Source organism: Penaeus monodon, chromosome 2 (assembly GCF_015228065.2).
Source record: "Penaeus monodon isolate SGIC_2016 chromosome 2, NSTDA_Pmon_1, whole genome shotgun sequence".
Lineage (NCBI taxonomy): Eukaryota > Metazoa > Arthropoda > Malacostraca > Decapoda > Penaeidae > Penaeus > Penaeus monodon.
In genome coordinates this window covers 8,377,414-8,404,913 of record NC_051387.1, presented here as the reverse complement: position 1 = coordinate 8,404,913, position 27,500 = coordinate 8,377,414, and the positions used below count along the sequence as shown (strand labels likewise).

Here is a 27,500-nt window from a genome sequence, read left to right as displayed (position 1 = left end):
CTCCCGCCACACACCACAACTTTTCCCCGAGAACCCAACTCATTCCAACAAACTTTTGTCTTTAAAACTTTGCGCCGACTATCACCACACACGTGACCGTGCGAGCGGCGGCGGCGGCGGCGGCGGTGGTGACTGTGCCGGCATTTCGTGGTGACTGATGGTGCGTGTGGTGAACGGACTCACTGACTGACTGACTGGTCTTATCACTGTCGTTTTATTTCCGTCTAATTTGTTATATACTATGGTATGCACTTCGTACTTTGCTCGTCTTTCACGCGTGGTCCATTTTCCGCATGCACTTATGCATGCATCTTTTATCAACGCCTATTAGTAATATCAGTCTCGTTTTAGTTTATGAATGAACGTCTATGCATTCTGAGCCCGTGTGTAAGATCTGTCGTATAGATTGGGCAATACTGTATGCATATATGCGTGCTGAGGGGCGGGCGGGCGGGTGGGTAGGTGTGGGGGGTTGCGTGCGTGCATGGTTGCGCATCTGACCAAGTCGTATGCGTTAAAATATAGGCCAGAGAGTCAGAAAAGGGGTAAACTCTCCGCCCTCTTGTGTCCCCAAACTCCCAGTCCAGTTTGCGCAGCTCTTATCTCTCATCATGGGTCCAGCCAAGCACACCTCACCATTCGCACCTAAACCGCGGTCGGGAACACATCAACTCCCCCCGTGCCCATCGGGTATTTGAAAGGGAGACGCAGATCTAGTCCCGGTTGGCCCGCCATCCTGCGCTGTTGGGGGGGGGGGTTGCAAATAATACATCAACTTTACTTTACTCGGACGCAGATTAGATTACTAGAGAAAAAAAAAAGATAAATAGAGATGATTAAACGTTGTGGAAGCTTGACTGGCATGGCTTACTAAATTCCAAAGTAGTTTATAATTATAAGTCGTCAAGTCACAGTTGCCAGAAATAGCAACCACACTGCGATCATTAAAAAGGCTGTGATCATGAAGCCATGTAATTAAAGTGACTTGGTAAAACTAAACCAAGACCGTACTAAAACACCCTTTTCATCCCCATGGCACTTCATACACGAATGGAATAGTTACACCTTCGAGTATAACAATTTTCTATAGTGATTGGTCTCGCGGGATCACTCCTCTTCCCCCGTCCTTAATCCCCCTCCCCCACCCCTACCCCCACCCCACACACACACTTGAACTCTGTAGAAGTTTAAAGCGGCAAGACCTTACTTATTTCGACTCTGGGTCAAAGCACACCCACACAAAATACCAGACTTTAAAGCGAGGAGGGAAAAAAACAAGTTTCAGACCTTGTCACGGGTGCCATCAAAAACGGGCCCTTTCTTTTCCTTGATGTGGTTAATGATAGATCAAAAGTCGCGCGCAAGTGTGCAAACAAACACTCGACAACAAAATAGAAAGAGGAATGCAAAGATGAAACTGAAAAGCGGGGGGAGAGGGAGAGGGGGGGAGGGGGAGAGGGAGAGGGAGAGGGAGAGGGAGAGGGAGAGGGAGAGGGAGAGGGAGAGGGGGAGAGAGAGGAAGAGAGAAAGAGGGAGAGAGGGAGAGAGAGAGAGAGAGAGAAATATATAGATTAACATACATACAGAATATGTATAAAATGCACGAAAAAAAGGACGAACAGAAATCTCGAAGAAACCAACAATAAAAAGAACTTGACAAACAACCATAGGCCTATAAAACGACCTTCCTAACGACCTAAACTAGGAACAAAGGGACGAAGTAGTTTGACCACTGAAGAAGAATAGGGGGAGGGGGAGGAGAGGGGGAGGAGAGGGGGAGGAGAGGAGAGGAGAGGAGGAGAGGGAGGAGGAGGAGGAGGAGGAGGAGGAGGAGGAGGAGGAGGAGGAGGAGGGGAGGAGGAGGAGGAGGGAGGAGGAGGAGGAGGGGGGAGGAGGGGAGGGAGGAGGAGGAGGAGGAGGAGGAGGAGGAGGAGGAGGAGGAGGAGGAGGAGGAGGAGGAGGAGGGGGAGAAAGAAATAACAGAAAAACATAAGAAAATAGACGGGAGGAAACAACCCAACACGAAAAACGACCACTTTAAAAAGGTGATTCTAAACACGGAATCAAGGATGACGCGACAAACAACCCAGATAAAACGTTTAAGGGCTTGTGGGGGGGGGGGGGAGGAGGAGGAGGAGGAGGAGGAGGAGGAGGAGGAGGAGGAGGAGGAGGAGGAGGAGGAGGAGGAGGAGGAGGAGGAGAAAGAAAAGAGTGAGGGGCACCCAAGCTGAAGAGGCATTAAAAGGGATCTAAACACGGACAGGAGACGGAAAAAAGAAAACGAGGGGGGGGAGGAGGAGGAGGAGGAGGAGAGGAGGAGGAGGAGGAGGAGGAAAAGGAAGTGAGGGGGGCGTGAAGGGGGGAGGGGGAGGGGGAGGAGGAAGAGGAGAAGTGGGGGGAGGGGGGAGGAGGAGGAGGAAGAGAAGGAGGAGGAGGAGGAAGGAGAGAGGAAAGAGAAGGGAGAAGGAGGAGGAGGAGATGGTAGTGGAGATGGCAAAATGGGGAGGGGGAGGGGGGGGAGAGAAGGGGAGAAAGAAAAGGGGCAAGTGAAAGAAGGGAGGGGGTGAGGAGAAGGGAAAGAGAAGGGGGATAAGGAAAAGAGAAGGAGGGGGGGAAAGGGGTAAATGAAGAAGATGAAGGGGGGAAGAGGGAAAAGGAGAAAGAGGAAGGGAAGGGGACAGGGTACAGCCGTCCTGGCACCAAGCAGAGGCGAGGGAAGGGGGGAGGGAGGTAGGTGTCCATCACAATGTCTTGCCCGGCCTATTCTCAAGGTAATTTGTCTTGCGTTAATGATCTATTATAAATGGTCTGTGATTAGTGGTCTCGTACTAATGGTCTATTGTTAGAGAACTTTTACTAATGGTCCATCAATAATTACCTATTTCTTTATTAGTAGTGATTTATTACCAATGGTCTATAATTAATGACCCGTTATCACTAGTATCGTGTTACAGTCTACGCTGTCTTTACAGGTTTATTACAGCTCAGTTGAAAGACGAAGGTTGGAGAGGGGGAGGAGGAGAGGGAGAGGGGGAGGAGGAGAGGGAGAGGGGAGAGGGAGAGGGGGAGGAGGAGAGGGAGAGGGGGAGGAGGGAGAGAGGGAGAGAGAGAGGGAGAGGGGAGGGGAGGGGAAGAGGGAGAGGGGAAATGGGGATGAGAATAAGGGGAAGGGGGAGGGGAGAAAGAAGAGGGGAAATCGAAGAGGGGGGAAGATGGAAGAGAAAATCGGAAAGGGGGGAGATGGAGAAGGGGGAAAGGGGAAATGGGTAAAGAGGGAGGAGGGGGGGGGAGTAATCTAAAACCAAACTAAGGTTAGGGTAAGGCATAGGTATAAAATAGCGGAAGGATGGGTTGGGGGGATAGAGTACCCACGAGTGGAGGGGTAGAGGTGGGGGGACCAGGGGGGGACCAGGGGGAAGGGGGGAGGGGCAGAGAGCCTAACAAAAGTCGCTAGCGTAAAAGTTGATGCTACAAAGTCGCTAACTTTATTAATCTTTCGTTAACTTCTTTCCACGCACAGACAAACTCCTCAAATAACTAGAGGGAAAGGAGGGGGAGAGGGGAAGGAGGGAAGGGAGGAAGGAGGGGAAGGAGGGAAGGGAGGAAGGAGAGTAAGGGGGAGGGACGGAGGGGAAGGAGGGAGGAGGAGAGGGGAAGGAGAGAAAGGAAGAGGAAGAAAGGGGAAAGGGAAGAAGAAAGGGAGAAGGAAGTAAGAGGAGAGGGAAAGAGAGAAGAAGAAAGCAGGGAAGAGAAAAAGTAGAGGAAGGAAGAGGAAGGAAGCAGAGAGAAAAGGTGAGAGAGAAAAGAAACCAACCGGGAAGAGGAAGAAATACCGAGGAAGGGAGGAACGAACAAGAGAAAAGGAGACAAGGAAAAGAGAACGGGAGGGGAAGAAAGAGGGAGAAAGAAAACAGGAACTGGGAGGTTAGGAGTGAAGGGAAGGAAAAGTAAGAAGCAAGAAGGCATGGAAATAAATGCAGATAATGCCAAGGGAAAAAAAAAAGCAGTTCTAACACCGAAAGAATGAAAGAAGCAGAGACAGAGAAATGGAAGGAGGGAAGAAGAGAGTGAGACGGCGAAAAAAAAAACAGACAGATGTACAGATAAACAGACACAGGTAGCGAGAGAGACCCCCCCCACAAAAAAAAAAAAAACACAAAGGAAAGCCTGCCGCACGCGCACGCACACGCACAAAGCAGACGAGGTCGTGAGCAGATATTTCACCATTCCGGTGTGCAGTAAGTCAGTGAATAGATGTGCCTGTGTGTGTTTGGGAGGGCGAGTGAGTGAGTGACAGTGGGAATGTGTGTGAGTGTATGGAATTCTGTATAGGCACTGTTTGGATGTGTAAGTACTACCTGTATAACAACTGTATACATGTATAAGTGTAGGTGTAAGTATAGGTGTAAGTGAAGGTGTATATTCATGGGTATGTAAAAGCATGCGTCTTTAAGTGTATGTGGTTGCCCGAGTGTAAACAGATAGAGAATACAGACAGACAGACAGACAGACAGACAGACAGACAGACAGAAAGGGAAAGAACAAAACGCAACACAGTGCATGTGACATTCAAAATGGAATCGGGATGTAAGAGCCATGAAGACGCGGAGGAGGAGACGAGGGAGAGAGGAGGGGGAGGGGGAGGAGAGGGGGAGGAAGAGGAAGAGGAAGAGGAAGAGGAAGAGGAAGAGGAAGAGGAAGAGGAAGAGGAGCAGCAGGAGAGGAGGAGAAGAGTGATGAAGAGAGGAGGAGGAGGAGGAGGAGGAGGAGGAGGAGGAGGAGGAGGAGGAGGAGGAGGAAGAAGAAAAGGATGGAGGAGGAAGAAAAGGATGGAGGAGGAAGAAAAGGATGGAGGAAGAAGAAAAGGATGGAGGAGGAAGAAAAGGATGGAGGAAGAATAGAAGGATGGAGGAGGAGAGTGGAGATGGGGAGAGAGGGAGACGAGAGCAGAGGAGGGGAATGGAGAGATGAGGGAGGAGGAGAAGGAGGAGAAGGAGGGAGGAGGAGGAGGGAGGAGGGAGATGGGGGGGAGGAGAAGAAAGAAGGGGAGGGGGAAGGGAAAAAATAGAAAAGTAAACAACGAAGGAGTGGACCGAACAACTGGTGCAGCAGTAAATAATTCCCGGAAAAAGTGCGGGCGTCTTCAAGACAAGGGGGTGGGGGGGACTGGAGGAGGGGATAAGGGGGGAAGAGGAGGAGGGACACGGGGGGGAGAAACAGGGGTATTAGAGGGGGAGGGGGAGAGGGGAAGGATGGGAGGATGCGAGAAGGGGAAGGAGTGAAGGGAGGGGAGGACAGACACAGACACAGACATAGACACACTGGCAACTCGCAAGCACGCACACAGACAAATCTAGACACAGACAGACACAGACACAGATTTGGGCTGATGTCAGTTCAGTCACTTTAGTAAACATAAAACTAATTTCTGAGAGAGAGAGAGAGAGAGAGAGAGAGAGAGAGAGAGAGAGAGAGAGAGAGAGAGAGAGAGAGAGAGAGAGAGAGAGAGAGAGACTTTTTTACTCTGACAAGTTTATTGAGACAAAAGCTTACATCTCAAAAGGATGAGGTAACGTAGGATCCTCACCCCTATCTTATTGATGGGGTAAGAGAGAAGAGAGAGAGAGAGAGAGAGAGAGAGAGAGAGAGAGAGAGAGAGAGAGAGAGAGAGAGAGAGAGAGAGAGAGAGAGAGAGAGAGAGTAAAGAAGGGGGGGGGGGGGGAGAAAGAGGTCACAAGACAGAGAAGCTCGCACCAAACACAAACACACGCACACACGCACGCACATCGCTAGCCGGCACTGCTCTAAGTGCCTGTAACAACAGCGCGACTGTGCGTGTGCGTGCGTGTGTCTGTGTCAAGGTCATTGTCCCAAACACACTCGAGAAAAAAAATCCCTTCCCCTCTCTGGCTCTCCCCAACCCTTCCATTACGGTAGAAGAAGCATCCCACTGTTGATAACGATAATAACGTTGCAATGATCTGAGCGTAAACTCCTTTTCCACCATCAGCATTAGCATCCCCCCCTCTCGCCCTCCCTCCCTCTCCCTTTTTCCCCTCACGCCGCCTCCTCCCGTCACCCTCACCCTCCCTCTATTCCTCCTCCTCCCCTCCCCCCCACCCCACCCCGTCTCTTACGTCATCAGCCCTCGCCCGATTTGTGACTCGCCTGGATGACGACTGTGGAATTTTACTCCCTGTCTCCCGCCATTTCTTTTCCTCGTGTATCCCTCTTCCTCTGTCTTAGGCTGGGTGACGTACATCTCTCTACTGCATCAAATCTATCTATTTATCTTGACTACCCTACCTATTTAATCTCAATCTCTCTCTCTCTCTCTCTCTCTCTCTCTCTCTCTCTCTCTCTCTCTCTCTCTCTCTCTCTCTCTCTTACCCCCTTAGGTCCATTTTCTGTGACGCTCTGTCTTTGTTCCTGATAACTCCGGGATTCCTCGTGAAAGGGTATCCTTGTTTTTACATAAAAAGTGAGATTGCATGCACTAGGAGGGGTGGGGAGGGGGAGGGGGGGGAGAGGGGGAGGGGTGTGGAGAGGTGAGGATGAAAGGGGAATGGGAGGGGGAAGGGAGAAGCGGAGGGGGATGGGGAGAGAGAAGGGGAAGCACTACCGGGGTTTCATATCAACAATCAATGACCGCTGTGTTTTATTAATAACTGGAATAGTAGGGCTACATCACCATCCATTCCTTTCCAGAAGATGGGCATAGTTCTTTTTAATAAACGACGGTTATTGTAAGACCCTCTTAGCATCACCACGGCAACGAACCCACCTACTCCATAAACACACAAAAAAGGAAGAGTTGTCCGGCGCATAGCACCGCCGCAATCACAGCACAATACACAACCTAACACGTGCTCAGCCAACCACGAGAGTCTGTACACACGGTAAGCTAGAAGCACGGTACAATCAACAGCAAGTGTCGCACAGGAGGGTAAAAAAACACGTGGTCAGCGGTTTAGCGATGGCTCGGACGACCCCTGGTGCTGACTCACTCTTCTAGAGACAGATACACACACATACACAGGCTCACACACAAGCCCGCCCACCCTTCCTTCCACGCCCCGCACACTTACTCGGGTTGTCTGCACCTGCTTTACGACGAGGAAGGCGCTGACTCGTGCTAGTAACAAACAGCCTAAGAAGAACCTACGTCATGGGGTCTTTTCATGCTTCGTAAGGAGAGCCTCGAGCCGCTGAGGTGGCCGCTCGAGCCTTCCGCGAAAGCTGGGACCGAGTGGGGGATTTGAAGGTCTTTTTTCTGTTCTTTTCTCCTCTTCTTCTTCTTCTTCGCTTTTGTCTGGATTATTTGACATTTAATTATTATTCTTTATTATTAACCACAACGTTTAGCAGCCTCACCGTCATTACTAAAACATCCCATCACATCGCCCACCGAGAGGCTCGGCCGCCTTAGGAATCCTAGCAACATCCGGGGCTTCTGACTCGGCTGACAGGCAGGCTAGCCATCGCCGGACCCCAGACGTCGAATGCTGACTCACGGCGTACTGTGCATTCCGCTAGACGCTCGCTCTCCCTCCCTCCCCCCTCGTCTACCTGCCTTTCCCTCCCCTTGTGTCACCGCAACCACGTGACAACATAAGCTGGGAGAGTCCCCCCCCCTCCCCACCTCGATCCGTTCCTGTTGCGAAAATGGGAGAGAGAGGCTGACTCGTTTAAACTTCACGTTTCGCTCCGCAACGTTCCTAGCGAGTCTGCACGACGCTTAGCTTTAGCGGTCCTCCTCCTTAGGCCGATCCTCGTCCGCTTCGAAGGCAACTCGCAGCGTCCATGGCAACACAATATGGCGGTGCGAGGCGTCGGCGGGCGTATGCGAGAATTTTTCCCGCGCTCACTTCCGCGTCGGAGGAAGTAAAAACAAACTACAGAAAAAGTCTAAGAAGAGTTCCTCGTTGCAAATGTTGCGACACCGGGGCAGCGTGCAACAGAAGCGGTGGCGGTGTGCAAGTGGCAACAAGTAGGTAGTTTCTATTTGGAAACAATACATTACGACAGATGGCTTATTTCAACAATGGGACGAGAACATTATGTAGGAGAGGAAAAGAGCCCGCAGCGCGAACGCCACGTTATCACAACCCGCTTTGCATAACCGCTGCTCATAACACACAGGGAGTGACTACGGTGTTCAGCGACCACGAAGACACGTGGGAAGGAACGTATTGCCTCTGCAGCGCGAACCCCTAGCCATCATGAACCCGCGAGACACGACCCCGCGCTAAACACATGCCCCTCTGCCTTCCTCTCTCTCCGTAGCTTTTAAAGCAGAAACAACTCTGCGAGTTTCGTCATGAAGCGGCAACAGAGGGTACCGGCGTGCACGGCGATGATTGAAAGAGGCGGTGCATACACTGCTCAACAACCAATGACCCACCCGTTCGGTATAATATAAACATCCTGACATTCCGCGGAAGTTTATAACTGCCACGTCAGAAAAATGAAGCAAAAACGGAAACAAATGAGGGAGGCCACACAAGCAAATCCAATGACCGCAGCAGAGGACAAGGGGAGAAGCAGCGGCTGCGGCAGCAGCGGCGGCGATGTTGGCCACGTGATCAGTGACATCCGCTGTCTGACCTTGCCCGTCAAGGCTCCGTAAACACACGCGTCTTCAACCCACAGACAAGCGGCACGAGATAGATTGCCGCCGCATTCCCCACCAACTATTACATATCGATCAAAGACAACTGCTGTTGAGGGAGAGAGGAGGTGGAGGGAGGGAGGGAAGATGGTGAGTGGGGACTTGGGAGGAAGGGAGAGAGGCAGGGTGAGTTGACACACGACTCAGGGAGAAATGGCGACCTGATACACCCCCCTCTCCCAACTAAATTTAAGCTTAATGACGTAAACTGTGGTGGCACCTGACAGCACACCACATTCCCTCCTCTATCCTCATTCTAATCTCTCTCCCTCTCCCTCCCCCCTCTCTCTCTCTCTCTCTCTCTCTCTCTCTCTCTCTCTCTCTCTCTCTCTCTCTCTCTCTCTCTCTCTCTCTCTCTCTCTCTCTCTCTCTCAAACGCAGCGCTAAATTATTCAAACCCGCCGCCTAACTGCCCTGGATCCTCCCTCCGAATAAACGCTTAGGAATTTCTTTGGGTACATAAGTCAATCACAAGATATGATGATAACAACGGTTTTAAAACCTTGGCGATAACTTCTTTTCGCTTTGCAGACTCTATACAACTCAAATCCTTCGCAAACTCGCTCAGTAAGAACAACAGGCTTAACTACTGTTCACCTGGCTGAACCACCGCCCAACCCACGCTAACAAGGCGATTTAACCAATAATAAAAGAATTACCGACTCGGTGGCAACACTAAGGTCTTCTTTCACACATACGCAACCCGCTCTTGCCACAACGCACCTCGTTATCCACATTTGCCTATTCTTTCCTCCTTTCCCGTCAACCGACCTCCCACAAAGCATCGACACCGACGCGGCCCATTCCCCAAGCCAGGGAAAAATCAAACCCGTCCGATAAAAGATCTAAAAAAAGGGGGAGGGGAAAAGATGGGAATAAATAATATTCCTTGGAAAATGTCACCAGTCGCCATCCCGGCCCGGTGTCAGATAGGCGTAAGCAACCCCGCCATGCATGACGAGACACCAGAACGCTCAGGTTTTACTTTCGTTACAAGCTGCCACTCATCCAAGCCTTAAACCACATTACCTACCCTCCCCACCCATCTCCTTCCCTTCCCTCCCTCACCCCCCTCTCTCTCTCTTTCCTACCAACCCCCTTCTGTTCCTTCCCCCCCTTCACTCCCTCCCTCCTTCCTACTAACTCCCTTCTCGTCCTCCCTCCCCCTCCCCCTTCCCCCTCCCCCTTCCCCCTCCTCCTCCTCTTACCCCTTTACCCCTCCTCCCTTCCTTTTCCCTCTCCCTACCCCCTCCTCCCATTCTCTCTCCCTCTCTGATATTACCACACTGTGAACCACCACTCCCTAGCTCTGCGTGACATCAACACCAAACCGCTGTATGCGCTTCCATTTTCCAATCGAGTTTTCTTTCAAGTCGATTCAAACACTGCGGTTGATGCGAGAAATTCGACTGTAATGCAGAAAGGAAGGTGGTATGTTTTCCTTCCTTCCTCACTCTCTCAATTCTCAACATTTAGAGTAGCAATTAACCCATTTGTTCATACCGGAAAGGCTTTGCTTAAACCCCCTCTCTCTCATCGTTTCCAAAATGTTTATTCACTTTTTATTTCAAATTCATAACACAAAATGTACACGAAAATGACGGTATTTATTAGTTCGAGAATGCACCTTTCTACTCATTCAAATTAATGCTCTTTGGTCACTTCCAAATACTTGCTTCCTTGTCTCAAACACTTCTTTGGTTCTGTTTTTTCCCCGTTTTCTAATCCACATTATGGCGCATTTCCATCCTTATCAATGATTTCGTGTCCGGCAATCTCATTCTCCGCGTGGCACAGTATTCACAATGGAAAGCATGTGTTCAATAAATAACAAAACAGGATAACTGTTCAGCGTTCACCTCCAGCAACAGTGTGGATGAATGAAGTCTCTTTCTCGGGAGCAAATGCAAAGCGAATAATTTAGAAAGTCATTAATCACTTTTCAAATAAACACAATGGCTGCTTCCCTTGTCCAGTCAGCGCACTTTCGGTAAACTGCATTGATAAACCTTACCTCCTTTACTGTCTTATCATAAATGTTATTTCATTCACTCGCGTTCAAATATCACCACCACCACCACCCTAATTATTAGAAATACACAGGGTAATATAGTTATCCAGTAATCCACTTTCTATGGTCAAAGAACACGAAATCCAATGGGTTCGTAAGGAGTCCATAAACCGCACACAAATACACCATCTTAATTGAAATAAATAAACATCACTAATAGAGAGAATTAATTAAATAAATAAAAACAATCTCAAATGAATTAAGATAATGATAGCACAGAACGAAGGATAAAGAGAGAAAAGAGTAAAAAAAAAATTAATGGGGGGGGATGGTTATGAGCACGACACAACACACACACACAAACACCTACACAATGCTACCATAAGACTGAACGGCGAAGTCTGTCTAACCAACTCCACCAAGCAACCAAACAGCGAACGTACGAACTCACACGTGTGGGGTACGTCACCCGCTGCCGATTTTTACTTCTCGCTTTTTCCCTTTTTTGCGTGTGGGGTTCGAGGGTGGAGGTTGGGTTGGGTTTTTGTGGGTTCGAGGGGTTGAGGAGGGTTGTCTCGAGGATCCTGCGGAGAGAAATAAAGGGAAACAGGAAGGAATGCGTGGAATTGAATTAATCGGTGTCCTCGCGACAACACTAACGCCAAGAAATCGACTAACCGGTCACTCAGCCGCCTTGCTTTGCCCGGGTAAAGAGAGAGAGAGAGAGAGAGAGAGAGAGAGAGAGAGAGAGAGAGAGAGAGAGAGAGAGAGAGAGAGAGAGAGAGAGAGAGAGAGGGGGGGGGGAGTATATGAGAGGGAGGGGGAGGGGACCAAAGAGAGAAAGAGGAGAGACTGAGACACAGAGCAGAGAGAGAGAGAGAGAGAGAGAGACGGGAAAAAAAAGAAAAACCAGACCTTGTAACCTCTGTTTCTCTCAGACTCCCACCACAGCGATCTTTCTCCCTCGTTCGCCTCTGTACCCGATTCGTCCTACGGCCGGAGTTCGCGTAGAACCCGCTCCTAATCGCTACCAACGGACGAGGGGGTTTGGGGCGAAGTGGAAACTGTATAATAGCAGGTTCCGGTGTGGGTTCGCTCTAGCGGGGTTCGTGAGTAAGAGCGTTGGGGGGGAACGTGGGAATTTGGCCCTTATGGCACCCACCTGTAAGGGACAACCTCTTTATTCGGTGTGGGGGTGGGGGAGGGGAAGTGGTGGTGGGGGGACATTAGTGTAGCATCAATCGATAATATTACCACCATCTTGCGACGCCTTGTCGGCTCGCTTGATGAGGAATCCATAGCAACGCGGGAATGGAAATCATGTCATACAGACAGAATCGGAACGAAGAAAGAAAGAAAAAAAGTAGAAGTATAAGGACCTCGTTATAAGAGACTTGGGAGGTTGATGCCGACCGCCATCGACTCTCAACCTTTGTTCGAAAGATGGCAGGTTCACTGCCCTCTTTTCAGCCCCTATGCAAAAGCTGAAGAGGCGTATGTGGGGATCTTCCAACATCCATTTCCCTCCCCCCACTCCCCCTTTTCTGTATGCATGTTAAAGAGCAAACATGTGCCCACCTCTGAGTCAGTAAAACTCGGTGACGTTGCGCAAAAATTTCTTCGTGTTGCTCGCTAGCTCTCCGGGCCGCGATGTCGGCTGGCGGAGCTTACTCTTGCCACAACCGATATTAAACCATTTTTCTCATATTCGTTATCCGGCCGAATCGGGAGCTGCCGAATATATTTGGCATTCCCAACGTCCCTGCCAATGAGTCTGTGAAACTTCGAAAACTTTCCGTCGAGTAATAAGAAAGTTTTGGAGAGCGAGTGCATAATATCGCCACTTGACGTCCAGTCCGCGTGGATGAGCCCAGGAAATGACAAATGGCGACAATTATAACCTTTATTCTATTGATATTTATGCCACCGCACGCTAGTAGAACTTCTCGAGTGTTCTCACTCCCCTTATTAACATACTCTTTACTTTGCGTCCAGTTACACTTAATAAATGAGAAAGCTGTTGATTGGACACGGCTTCGAGAATGCAGCTGGGATATTTCTGCATGTCGAGTCAGTCCATTGAACTAAGTGTATTCGCCCTAATGTCGACGCCTGGGACAGTCGACAGATGCTCGCTGGGAGCCAAGGCTATCCTGCCATACATTATCGACGATCTTCATGAGAAAGAACTTCCAGGAGACATAACTTCTCGAACTTTCTTCCCGAGTCCCAAGAAAGCGGTTAAGCTCGGACCGCCTTCGCTAACGGCTCTCATCAATACTGAAAATAAATAAACAACAACGATATGCGCACTATCAGTGTTGTAATAGCATAACCTACTGAACCAAGGAACAGTGTTCCAATCACCCGTGAACAGTATAAAAAAAAAAAAAACGCGCGCGACTCAGCCCGAAGCCGAAATATGCATTCCTCACTCTAAACAATATATTCCCGCCACTGATCTTTCTCCCCTGCCTAACCTCTCTACCCCCGCGGCCTCCAGCCACTGGCGCGAGGCAAAGGGGCAGGGGAGGGGTACGGGGCCCTCTGGGTAGGGGCAAGGGGTACTGGGTGAAGGTTGGGGAGTCTGGTGAGCAGGGCAGGGGCAGGGGGTGGGCATCATGGACAGGTTGTAGTGTACTCTGCCCTCTTACTTGCCCTAGCCTCGTCCCTGACTGCCGTCCTCTGATGCCCTCCCGGCTGGCGTTCATACCCCTTCCTGCCCCCTGGCCCCATGCCCCTGCATCCTCTCACCTCCCCCCTATCTCCTCTCTCCGGCTCTCATTATATCCAGAATAAATAATTCTCTCTCTCTCTCTCTCTCTCTCTCTCTCTCTCTCTCTCTCTCTCTCTCTCTCTCTCTCTCTCTCTCTCTCTCTCTCTCTCTCTCTCCTGTCTCCCTCTCCCTCTCTCGTGGGGGGTTATTGGCCTTGGTATAACAGCCCTTTTTCTGCGTTACCATCGTCTTGCCCAATGCATTGTCGTTACGGAAACTGTAACTGGCCCTTTTTATTCGGTGGAACAATAGCACTTTAACCCTTTTCACATACTGAAAGACATTACTTTTTTTTCTAAACATACCTTCTACATAAAGGTCAGTTAACGTCACTTGTCTAATGAAAGAAATAACTAAGGAACGTTTGGATTTTTCCACGGTCAAAAAAAAGAGGTTATAAAAGTCTACGAACACGAATGCGTATGTTAATTGGCAATTGTTATTACCCCCTTTTAGTCTTAAAATTTGATCTCTTTTCGAAAACGAGTCCAAATAATAACGTAAAAATTAAAAAAAACGTAATCCGGTGGCTATCGCTAACCTCTTTACAGCATAAACCCAGAAACGAGAGACAAATCATCGCTATGACTGTTCCAATAAGATAAACACACACATACACACACACACACACACACACTCTCACTCACTCACTCACTCACTCACTCACTCACTCACACACACACACACACACACACACACACACACACACACACACACACACCACACACACCACACTCACTCACTCACTCACTCACTCACTCACTCACTCACTCACACACACACACACACACACACACACACACACACACACACAGGGCGTCAGTCAGGCCAACACAGTTCAAGCGAGAGCGAGAGAGAGATATAGCTATGACGCCACCTTGACTCCGACGGCCCCGAGTACCCTAGACTTTCCGGGGTTAGATAATGGCATCGCCGCTGTCGATAAGGCTCAAAGTCGCGCGCGTCGCTTTACCGGATCGAGTTTGGGTGGTGGAGGTCTCCTCTGGTCAGTCCTTACCACTCATCTCTCTCTCTCTCTCTCTCTCTCTCTCTCTCTCTCTCTCTCTCTCTCTCTCTCTCTCTCTCTCTCTCTCTCTCTCTCTCTCTCTCTCTTTGTGTGTGTGTGTGTGTGTGTGTGTGTGTGTGTGTGTGTGTGTGTGTGTGTGTGTGTGTGTGTGTGTGTGTGTGTGTGTGTGTGTGTGTGTGTGTGTGTGTGTGTGCGTGTGTGTGTGTGTAATATATATACACACCCATACTTAATGAATCGGTCTTTACATTTCTTCCTATTACTCTTTCTCTTCCCTTCCTACTTCTCCCACCCCCCATTCCAATCTCCCTATTTATCCCCATTTTTTTTTTCAATAGCTTTCGTCCACGTATCAGAACAGGAGCGATGAAGGAGGCAACGGGAGGTGACGATCACATGCGTGCGTCCTGGAGATAAGGTGTTCGTACCATTTGTAGTTTGTCACGGGACATGACTCTTCCTCCCTCGCCCACATGGGAATGCCCTCAGATAAAGGGGGGGGGGTGGGGTAAGGGGAGGGGAACTTCATTTCCAGGGTGGTGACCGGAGGAGAGGAGGAAGGGGGAAGGGAGGGAGGGATGTTATCTGATAAGGTTTATCGGGGCGTAAGGTCATTCTAATCATCACCTTCAGCACAATCGTGTTTCATGCCATGCCGGAAAACAATGCCTCGTCTTGTAATTCGTTCATAAAAAAAGACAAATATCCAGTATTATCTAGACAGATATCTGGAGCTCTTACGGTATATGCCAAAGAGATTTGTTGTCAGAATATCTTTTAATCCGACCACGCTCAAATATCAGTGATAACTCCTAACACACGTCAAAAGGAAGAAAGAAAAAAAAAATAATAAAAACAAATAAGATCCGTATTCCTTGAAAACTATCCAAACATTAACCTGACTAAACAATTAATAGAGAAAACAAGGTTAATTCGCATCCGGCACTCATCGACAGAAGCATCACAAATACTCCTTTTCGAGTGAACCCGAATAAATAATCACTAAAGAACAAGCAAGAACAATCAGCAGCGACCAAGGCAAGAAAAATCAGCAACCAAGCAAGAACAACAGCAATGCAAGCAGCAAGAACAGAAAGTGTATAAGCGCCATTATTGTTCATCTGGCAGCCTCCGCGACGTGGGTGCGCCCGGCCGAAATTGGCGGGAAAATATTGCCTACTTCCTAACACGGTCTTTCCATGAAGTCTTGTCCTTGAAGCTTCCTACGGCCCCTCCTCGTCCTCCCCCCTCCCCTCCTCGTCCCCTTCCTCTCCCCCTCCCCTCCTCGTCCCCTCTTCCTCCCTCTCCCTCCCCCTCTACTCTTCTCCCCTCCCCTTCTTCTCCTCCTCCCCCTCCTTCTCCTTCTGCCCCCCTCCCCCTCCCCCCCTCACCCCCTCCTGCTGCTTCTCCGGTCCGAGGCAAGAAAAAAAAAAAAAAAAAAAAAAAGCCTTCACTTCAGCGCGGCGAAAATTATCGTGCACTCAGAAACGACAATGTGACAACGCATCTTCAAGAATGTAGTTTTCGTGTTTCCGACTAAGACAGTGGGAGAGGGTCCTTTTCAACTCGTTAATTGGGGAGATTTGCGTTTTTTTTTTTTTTTTTTTTTTTAGAACAATTGGAATAGCGAAGTGATTGCGGGGAGAAGCGTATTGTTTTCAGGGTAAAAAAGGGAACTAGGGGAACTCCCATAGAGAAAAAAGAACTTAGGTTATGCAGATAAACACAGATAAACAAGTTCATAATGTAAGCGTAACTTCGCTGCATTGCAACAGTTAAAATACCTAAGCGACACGTCACTCGAATAAAGTATATATATATATAAATATACATTTGTAATTACAGAGTAAATATCAACGATCAACGACCTGGATTCAAACTCAAAATCACCCAACATCATTTAAAAAACAACAACCTTCCCTTTCATAAAATAAAAAAAAGAAAACATATTTACATCTATTCTGATTAATAGGACGTTCTCGGAATTAAGAAGCCCACGCAAACTAAGATTCGGCAAGCGATATCCGAACACCGAATTAGCCCCTCCAGCACACACACACACATACATACTCGCTCGCACGCACACACGCACGTACACACACACACTCACACACGCACACACACACACACACACACACGAAACTCTTGCGACTTGGCAACTCCCCACCTTCCCCGTCATGGCGGCGGGAGAGGCAGCGCTATTGCCAACTTTCAGACAATATACTTCGCAAACACACTTGTCGCCTTGCCATACAAAGCACGCTCATGCACACCCATCCCCACACCGCCCCACGCCCCCTCCTTCCTCCCCCCGGAGCTAGGGCGAAGGGCGTCGCGGGGAATTAAGTGTGATCGGGACGCTAAAAAGGGCACTAGGGCAGTTGGGCCAGCGTGAAGTGTCCGCCCGCCACCACCGCCGCCGCCGCCGCCGCCGCCGCCGCCGCCGGCTGCCGTCGCCGCTAGCTCGCTCGCACCAGAGTTTCTGTTGGTGTAAGATCCTCCGGCGTAAACTTGGCCCTTCGACATCCACTCCTCACTCGCTTCCCAACTCGGCCGAAGGAGAGCTCGTTCCGTCTCCATTTTTTTTTCTTTTTTTCTCTTTTTTAACCTCCTCCCCTTCTTATACATCATGTTACTCTTTCTACCGCTGATTATGGGGGACTTTTTTCAAGCGTCGCTGAGGGGATTTTTTTTTTGTTCTATTTTTTTTATTTGTCTTGTTAGGACTTGATATGGTTCGCTCTTTACTTCCGCTAAGCTTTAACCTTTGTTTAACCTTTCTTGGCAGTCGAACTTTTATTATTATTCTCCATGACACGCGTTCAATTCTTTCTTTTTTTTGGCGTGAAAGGAACCAAAGCATTCATGACGGCGAATTAATTTTGCAAAACGGACCAAAACTTTGAACATAAGAAAAAACTATTTGATTTTCTTTGGAAAAACGTGATGCAACATCCAATCATGCTCCAATTAAACACAGCTATGAGAGAGCGAGAGAGAGAGAGAGAGAGAGAGAGAGAGAGAGAGAGAGAGAGAGAGAGAGAGAGAGAGAGAGAGAGAGAGAGAGAGAGAGAGAAGACCCAGACACAGACAGACAGACAGACAGGCAGAGAAAGGGAGAATCATCCAAACAATTTCCACGATCGGCTTATAGCAAAAAAGAACCGAGTTAAATAAGCTCATTACCACAGCCTCACCTGCTACAACACCCACAAAACAAACGGACTCCCCACTTTGAAAAAGTTAGTCCTCAAACCTCAAGGAAAAAAAACAGGATCTAGCTGCTAGCATGTTGCCATATCTTACCAAACTCTCTTTTTTTATCTTAATCTCGAACTCAACAGAAGTCTCTGTGACACTCGTGGTACGCAGCTCTCTCTCAGAGAATACGCAATAGACTTCACTATTTTGTTTTGTTTTGTTTTTTAAACTCGAACTGAAACATTCTTTTTTATTCTTCTCAGAGCCCTGATCGTGGCAATAACTGGAAGGTTTTCTTCCTGACTGCTCGTTATCCTCTTAGCCCCGAACGGCGTTAATGAACAACAAACGCAGATTACTTTTACGGTCAGCGGTTAAAGAGCAGCTAACAATCTAACAATCGGAAGCAACGCCAGCACACACCTATTCCTCCCAGAGTATACAAACTCCATGCCAATGATTTGTTAATAACATTAACTTATCGTTATATAAGATGCCTCGTCACTGAGCGATTGTTTGGGATTCGCTGACTAATATTACAAATGCGATCTGATCCTTTTTCTTGAATAAGGATTCCGGAGCATCTCTTTGTATAGGCCTGTTGTGGACGCAAGGCTGAATGAACCGAGAGTGAGAGTGATGGGGAGATTATGCCATTCAGGTATTATTAACCGGGAATTTTATAACTAAGAATTTAACTGACGCGACAGAGGTTGAACTAACTACCCTCTCTTTTTTTCTGAGTATCTGATTCGAAAACTTTTTCGCCGCCCTCTAATGAAGCAGTAAGGCAAAAATAATTGCATATCCTGACTCGAACTGCTCTCTTTACATATAAAAAAGGTAACTTCTCCCCAGCAAACAGCTTGACAGAATGACAAATAGCCGGCGTATCCTATTCCGGATGCACGACTGGCCCAGGTATAAGGTAACATGTCCATCCTCTCCTCGCGCCTCATACCTGCACGGACACGCACACAAGCTCGTCTGCAAACCGATCGTGGTTTCACGCGCAATCTTATTGACTTACAGAGCTCATCGTGTGCACCTGCTGATGTCATAAATACGACAGAGTCATTTACAAGTATAATCACCACAGCTGCAGGTAAATGCCACACTTGCATGCACAAGTAACGAAGTCCTACATAATCCAGCGTACTCTCGCTTCGCCCATGCTCGGCGGTCTGTTTCTTTAGTCTTATTCCTTTAGGGAATATATTCTACATTCAGATTTCATCTTCTGCATGCACTTCGTCCAGCCACTCCATGCCAAAGACACCTCCATGGGCTGAAAAGATTGCGCGCATCTGATCTGAATATGCAAATCCTGGTCGGCGAACGAACATTTCCAAGCCGCTGAGAGAGTACCATCAACGTAACGATCGTTATGCGCTACCTGCTGTCCTCTTCCCCCTTCCCACCTCCCCTCTACCCTCTCCTCTGCCCCTACGTCCACGTCCACCCACGCCCGTGCGTTACAACAACACCCCGTTACCTTCTCCCTTCTTACCTCCCCTTCCCCCCGCCCCTCTTCCTCCCCGCCTCCCTCACCCTACCCCGGCTCCCCTCCCACCCCAACCTCCGTTCCCCCCTCCCTCCCTCCCTCCCTCGGTGCAGTACAAGAGAAAGACTATATTTTTAGCCCCCCTCTCTGGCCGCTCGCCCCAAGGACTGACTGGCGGGTGAGGCGAACTCTAACCTAACATTTCCGCTGCGAGAGAGACGAGGAGACGCGTGGAGGCCGCGCTCCGTGTTACGCTCCACTCCACCTGGACACCCACGCCCTCCCGCTCCCCCTCTCCCTTCCCCTCCCCTCTCCTTGCCCTTACACATCCCTCTCCAAGCATCCCTACATGTGGCCTCTATCCTCCACCGCCATCCATTTTCTTCCTTTTCCTTTTCTTCTTTTTCCTCTTCTTTATCGAATCTTCTTCCTTTCTCCTCCTCCTCTTCCTCGTTCCCTACCTCTCTCCTTTCTTCCTCCTTCCCTCACTTCAGCTATCCCTCCTTCCTTCTCTCTTTTCTTTCTTTCTTTCTTTCTTTCTTTCTTTCTTTCTCCCTCCCTCTCTCTCTCACTCCCTCCCTTACTCTCCCTCCCTCCCTCCTTCCCCTCAGAAAACCAATCCATCGCTCACATAAACTTCCCTCACAGCCCCCACCTTGTAACCCTGTAACGCAACACTTGATGTATATACGCAGCGGGACACCGTAAGCGACGATGGCTCGATCTCGTACTGCGCATCTCTCCCGCATTTGTTTTTGTTCCTTTCTCTTTTCGCTCTCCTCTTTGCTGTCTTGTCTTGTGTCATTTTATGTTTCGTCTTAGCTCTTTTCTCTTTCCTTTTTTTTCAATTTGTTTTGTTTTGTCTTCTCTGTCTGTCTCTATCTCATCTCTTCTTTTCTCCTCTTTCTCTTCTCTTCTCATTTAGATAAACCCCTTAGTGCAACACCGTCAATCCTTTTCTAATTTCCTGTCTTCCCAAACTATCGTCAACATCCCATAATAAAAGAGAGGCCGACTTCCTCAGGCCGACAAACCGACTGACAGACGAACGGACGGACCCCCAAGCGCACACGTCAACAGCTTTCGAGGGAACGGAAATCGCGCATTGCTAAGCCACTGAAAATAACTCGTGCTGCTTATTAATGGTGTAATCATTGCTAACCACACGCGCATACGAACACATGCACACAGGCACAGATGCAGAGACAGACACAGACACAAATACCGATACATACCAACATAGAAATATACAAAGACACAAACACACTCATACAGGGCGGCTGCCTCCTCCCTTCCTGCCTCACTCTCACTCCTTACATCGGTATTTCTACCCTTCGGTCATTTTCCGGATTTCGGTCTCTCGGTCTCAGCTCCTCACATACGCATGGCCTATCCCAGCTCGCTAAACAATCTCTCTCTCTCTCTCTCTCTCTCTCTCTCTCTCTCTCTCTCTCTCTCTCTCTCTCTCTCTCTCTCTCTCTCTCTCTCTCTCTCTCTCTCTCTCTCGTGGCCCCGTCTTCTCGCCTTTCGTGGAAAGTGACGCATTCCCCAAATCCTTCCTATGCCTTTGTATTTTTCCGTATTTCTTCAGGGTCATTGTATTCAATCTTTATTTTTTTTAGAAGGAAGGTGGGAGGAGTGCAAATTAATGTTGGGTGGCAGGAAAAAAAAGAAGGAAAGAAAAAAATGCCATACGGAAACATTATTGTGCACCGCAACGCACAATTGGCGGAGCTGCAATGGAGGCGAGATGACAGTTGCAGATATTTAGTGCTATCTTTACACTCCAAACCCATAGGAAGCAGCATTTCTACACAATTCATCCAGGGGAGGAAAGTATATCAACTCGGTTTACTTGTCATGTATGTCATAACTCTTATTTTACCAATTGTTAAAGCGTATTGGATTCCACACAACTGCCTTTCAAGTGCATTAAATGCCATTCTCGGAAGGAACACCCATTTCGCTTTATTGAACGACCAAAACCCCTTCCTCGACCGCATACCACACCCTCCATTAATTCATAAAGCCCACAAGATCCCATACGAATAAAATAAACGAAAAAAGGGGGACCCGCCATAAATGGCAACACATGCACTCTCCTCAGACAGATATCAAAATTCGGCCTTCGACACCCGGCTCGGAATAATGGCGACCATGTGGCAACACTCGTCGGCCGGCAAAATACTGCTACACGTTGGCAACACTCCCCCTAGCATTGCCAACGTGCTCTTTTATTACGCTTTTTGTATGCTTTATTACACCTGTCTTCGCTGTTGCTTAATTAGGCCTATTCGGTGCATCGGAGGGAGGCCTAGGATCCGACCACGGCGATCGAGAGCGATTAGAAGATCCAGTCGGGGAGGGACTTGTAGTAAATGAATTATGAACCATAAATTGAAGAGTGAATCCTTGGCGGCATTGGTTGACGTTGCGGGCAAGAAAGACACAGACAACTCGGGGTCGGCCAAGAACCGATGTTAGATGGATAATATATTTTCCTTCAAGATTTCTTTTTTTTCTCTCTCTCTCTCTCTTCCTCTCCCTTTTCTCTTTTTCCCCCTCTTTTTTCCCCACCCTTTTCTCCTCTAGCCTAATGCGGGAGACAGGACTCTCGTTCGAAAATGGGGTAGTTTAAAACAAGGCGGGTAAAGCGAAAGGTTAAACACGAGTTTTTTTTTTTTTCAATTTCCTTCTCTTAAACGGGAATCCCCCTCTTTATCCTCCATTATATATAATATATATATAATATATATATATATATATATATATATATATATATATATATATATAATATGTATATATGTATGTATGTGTTATAAATAAACGAACAATAGCACAAAACATAAAAAACTTCCGCGCAGAAAATTACGATTCCCTTTTGCTAACAGAACAAGAGAAATCGATCAATAATGCTACTGGAATCCAAGAAGAACCGACCAAGGACTTTATATATTCGTTTCCCAAACTCGACCGGCGGCAGAAGTATAAACACGTGATGAATAATACGGTCACAGTGTTCCCCCAACTCTGCTGGTACAGACTGAGCGAAAGGTTGTGCAATTAGTCAAAATGATTAGAACGTCTACCAAAAACTGTCGACCTGTGTTTTTCACTTTTTTTTTTTACCTTTTTCACTTCTTTTTCTGCTTTGTTTTAAGGTTGTTGTTTTTTTTCCTGAACTCTATAATTATCTTATTTTTTATGTCTCACTAGCGAAACCTTTTACTGGAATTTCAAGTCAGAAGTAATTCCTTTAATCGTGCCATGAAATGCGCTCAACACACTCTACAGCGGTTTACGGAAAGGAAAAAAAAAGTTTTCAAGAAAACATGAGAGAGAGAGAGAGAGAGAGAGAGAGAGAGAGAGAGAGAGAGAGAGAGAGAGAGAGAGAGAGAGACAGAGAGAGAGAGAGAGACAGAGAGAGAGACAGACAAGAGACAGACAGAGAGACAGACAGACAGACAGACAGACAGACACAGACAGACAGACAGACCGTGAGAGCAAAAGACCGAAAGAAATCGAGAAGAGAGAAAAAAGCGAAAAAAATGAGACTGCGCGGCCCGTCCATCTACCGAGAGATTTAACCACATAATTCCCTGGCCGCTTGCTCTGCCCGCTAACAACACCCACCATACAGCGAGGAAACTTAAGGATCGTCAAAAACAGCCGACAAACTTAACTGCACGTGATTCAACTTCTCCTGTTTATCTCTCTTTTTTTTTTTCTCTCCTTTTTTACTGTGTCTGTCTGTGTCCCTTTTTCTTTGTTTTCGCTCTTTTTCTCTCATTACCTTCTCTACTCTCTCTTGCTTTTCCTCCCTCCTTTCACTTACCTACCTCCCTTTCTCCCCCCTTTCCCTCACCTTCCTCACCCTTCCCCCCACCCTCCCCTCCCCCCTCAACTCCACCTAAACTTAACCACTTTAACTTCAAACTTTTTTCTTCAACCAACTGGGAGATCAAGCTCGGACCCCGTTAAGAAGGACACTGGATAACGTGGTCAGCTGCAAAGGCTTGTTGCGACGAGGGGAGGGGAGGGGGGAGGGGAGGGGAAGGGAGAGGGGAGGAGGAGGAGAGGAAGGACAGGTGGGGTGAGAAGGGGGGGATAGAGTGGGGAGGGGAGGGAAGGGGGTAATGGGAGGGGAAGGACGAGGGAGGGGGAAGGGAAGGGAAAGGGAAGGGGGGAAGCGGGAGGGAGAGACGGTGGGAGGGAGGGAGGGAGGGAGGGGTAAGGGAGCAGAGACAGGCGAAAAATAAATGGAAAGAGAGCGAGCAGTGAGAGAGAAGAGAGAGAGAGAGAGAGAGAGAGAGAGAGAGAGAGAGAGAGAGAGAGAGAAGAGGAGGCGGAGGGGAGAGGTGGAAGTGTGGGAGAGGGGAAGGAGAAGAGAGAAGAGGGGAGGGGAAGGGACACTGATGGTTGGAACGCTTGTGTGGGAGGGAGGGGGGGGGGGAGGAGGAGGTTGGGAAGTCGATATATTGGTTCTGAGGGGAAGAAAAAGTAGGGGAGAGCGAGGGAAGCGGAGAGGGGATAGGGGGTGACCGTGTCGAGATGACATGAGGGGAAGGGGGAGGAGGAGGAGGAGGGGAGGAGGAGGAGGTGGAGGTAGTGGTGGTGGAGGATGATAATGACGAGGTGGAGGAGGAAGTGGATGTGAAGGAGGAGGAAGAGGAGGTGGAGGAGGAGGAAGAGGAAGAGGAAGATGAGAAAAAAAGAGGTAGGGGGGAGGTGGAGGAAGAGGAGGAGGAGGAGGTGGGGCAGGAATTGGAGTAGGAGTAGAAGTAGTAGCAGTAGAGGTTGAACGAGATTACAAGTTATTATAAAATCCAGGCAAATGCTATAAAGGGTTCACTACACTTTACCGAATCAAACACAAACGGACAAATGAACGAAACAATTCCATAAATACATAAATAAACAAAATAAAACAAATAAATAAGTAAAAAAAAATAATAATAAAACAAAAAAAATCACACCGGGAGAAACCTCCGCGCTAGAACACGACCGAAGCGAGGGATAAATTACTTTCTAATACATAAAGGCAAGCGAGAAAGAGAGAAAAAGAGAGGGAGAGAGAAAGGGAAAGCCCGTTAGAGAATGAAAGGTGACCGCAAGGCGAGGCGGGCGTGCGGGAGGGCGCCGAGAGGGGGGGGGGTGTTCCTGGACGACGACGTGGGGGGGAGGGGGGAGGAGGGGAAGGGGGAGGAGGGGGGAGGAGAGGGAAAGGGGGAGGAAGAGGGGGCAGGAGAAGGGGGGAGAGGAGAGGGAAAGGCGAGGAGGAGGAGGGGGCAGGAGAAGGGAGGGAAGGGGAAGGGAGGAGAAGAGAGAAAAGGGGGGAGGAGGAGGAGGATGGGGGGAAGGGAAGGGAAGGGAGGGGGAGGGAAGGGCAGGCAAGAAACACAAGGGTGCGGTTAAGGCAGGTACTTCACCCTGATCCCGGGAAATTTTGTTTACTGGTTTAGCCCGAGCGTGCGGAGGCGTAGCGGGTGAGACCGAGTTGATTTACAGAGGAGAAATAGAATAATAGAAACCCCGCTATTTATTTTTTTTCTTCCTTTTATTCTGTTTCTTCTCCTTATTCTTCTCTCCTTCTCCTTCTCCTTCTCCTTCTCCTCTTCTTCTTCTTCTTCTTCTTCTTCTTCTTCTTCTTCTTCTTCTTCTTCTTCTTCTTCTCCTCCTCTTCTTCCTTCTTCTTCTTCTCCTCCTCCTCCTCATCCTCCTCCTTCTTCTTCTTCTTTTTCTTCATGGGGATGATCCAAGCACTGGTAATGAGGAGAGAAAGTTCAGATTTCTTTTCCTCCCTACACCCAGAAGAAAGTCGACTTTCTTGAAAGGAAAACAAAGCCCGGAGGAAACACGGGAAGAAAACAACAAAATAAAACCAAAAAAAAAAAAAAAAACACGTACGCTTTCTCGCCAAATATGCTAAACACAACAGACAGATAATGATGAAACGTAAACACACACACACACACAACGGGAGTATAATAAACTTAAAAATACTCGAAGAACAGAGTATTTCGAGTAATAAAAACAAAAGCGCAAGGCAGGCGTCCCCCTCCCCATAATAAAAGTTTGGGTAATAAAGTACACCTCCTCAAGACGCGAAGAGCTATGTAATAAAGTCCCCAAGTAATAAAAGATCGCTCATCCTTATTCATACGGCAAATGGAGGTAAATTATATGGCGTCTGGACACGGGGCGCATCTCCTTGGAAAATGTCGCCCGGCAAACATGAGCCTCGGTTGACGTTTGTTTGATGACGATTGTGATGTTGTCTTGTCGTTTCTCAACGTGGTCTTTTGTCAGCAATTCTCTCGTGAGGGTTTACTTTTCAATCTCTCGTTCTCTATCTAATATATCTATCTATCTAATATATCTATCTATCTACAATCAATCCCTCCCAATTATTCTCATCGTTCCCCCGTTCCCCAATACTCCTCTTCCCTCAAGCCTCCTGTTCATCCCCTCCTCCCTCCTCTCTCCCATTCACCCCACGTCACTTATGCGAATCTCCTCTTACGTTAATGAACCTATCAACTCGCGCATCTTCCAAAACCGGCAAATCTATTGAAGTGACGTCATGTGCCTTTACCTGCGCCTCTCACACAAGCGGACAACCAAGAGACACGACAGTTAATCACACGACAAAAAGCTTGCCTTGTTCTCCCGCCATCACGACTTCCCTCTGCTTTCCCATCCTTTCAAACCTCCACATATACAACATCTCCTTGAACTGCCTAACTGTGTCGTGCAGATAACATCGGATCAGAACACATACATGCTTGATTACTGCCGCGCCAAGCATGCATGTAACCTTTATGCTTGTGGATCTTCCTCTTTCATGGTTTGTTTCTTCTGGGATTTCTTTTTCTCTCTCTGTTTTTTTTCTTCTTCTTTTTTAATTGTGGGTTTCGATTCCTAGATCCATGTTCTTCGCGTTTCTGTATGTCGTCTTTGTCTTTATTTTTCTCTTTATTTTTTTATTTGACCTCCAACATCTCTCCCTGTCTGTCTGCATGTCTCACCATCTCCATCTCCTTCTCTCTCTCTCTCATCTCTCTCTCTCTTATCCCTCTCCCTCTCTTTCTCTTTCTCCCTCTCTTGTTTCTGTGTAACTCGGTCTCTGTCTCTCCTTTCCTCATAGTTTTTCTTTACATCATGACATGAACTAAAATACAACATATAAAAATAGATCAAAACGGAAAAGAAACATACGCAAACACACACACACACACACACACACACACACACACACACACACACACACACACACACACACACACACACACACACACACACACACACACACACACACACACCGATAAAGACACATAACACGCGCACTAACCTCCCCTGCATGTACAACCCACCCCAAGCAGAGCGGAGCAGAGCAGCAGCAAAGCAGCAGCGCAGCAGCAGCAGCATCGGCGGCAGCAGGAAATACTCAAGATAATGTATGCGTCAGCAAAGGTCACAGAACATTTCCATCTCGAGACCTGGTTCAACGAATAGCAAAGGTCACTCGAGCAAAACGTACGAGGGAGGAGTCTATCTCGCAACCCGAGTCCCTTTTCTGCACATCAATCTGTCTCCAGTTAGCTCTCTCCCCCCCCCACACTCTATCCTCCCCTATCCTCCCCACTTCTCTCCCCCTTTCCCTCCCAACCTTGGTTCACTCTTCCTCCTTCTTTCTTCCTTCCTTCGCTTTGTTTCTTTCTTTTTCTTTCATTCTTTTTTTCTCTATTTATTTATTAATTTATTCCTTCGTTCCTCCTCCCTCTCATCCGTCCGTTCGCCACTCTTCCTCTATCTGCTTTCCTTGGTTCCTCCTATCCTCCCCTTACCCTCCACTCCTACCTCTCTCCCTCCCTCCTCATCCTTCCTTTCCCCTTCCCCTCCCTTCTTCCTCCTCCTCTCCCTCCCATCCATCCCCTCCCTTCCTCCTCCCCTTCTACTCCCGGTCCCTCTGACGTGTATTGTGACATGAGGGAGAGTTTAAAAGGAGAAAGGAAGGAAGGGGAAAGGCGAATGCGACTGGGGGAGAGGGAGTGGGGAGAGGGGAAGAAAGAGGGAGGGGAAGGGAGAGAAAAGGATAGAGAGAGGGAGGGAGGGAGGGATGGGGAGAGGGAGGGAGAGAGGGAGAAGGAGGGAGAGGAGGAGAGGAGGAGAGAGAGAGAGAGAAGACAGAAGAGAGAGGAAGAAGAGAGGGAGAGAAAAGAGAGAGAGAGAGAGAAGAGAAAGAAACAATGAGCACAAGAGAACGAAAACAAGAGAACAAGAGAACAAGAGAACGAGAGAATGAGAGGT

General features: G+C 48.3%; 1 protein-coding gene across 5 annotated transcripts in view; it reads right to left on the bottom strand.

Annotated features, from left to right (window-relative positions):
* Positions 1–27,500, bottom strand: part of LOC119580851 (C-terminal-binding protein-like) — a 67,954-nt gene that overhangs the window by 16,993 nt on the left and 23,461 nt on the right. The window contains exon 1 of one of the 5 annotated variants that reach the window (XM_037929021.1): positions 11,053–11,071. The exons of the other annotated variants lie outside the window; for them this stretch is intronic. The gene's annotated coding sequence lies outside the window, so the exon portion shown is untranslated. Of the gene's footprint in view, positions 1–11,052; positions 11,072–27,500 lie in introns of those variants that run through there. 5 annotated transcript variants of the gene reach the window in all.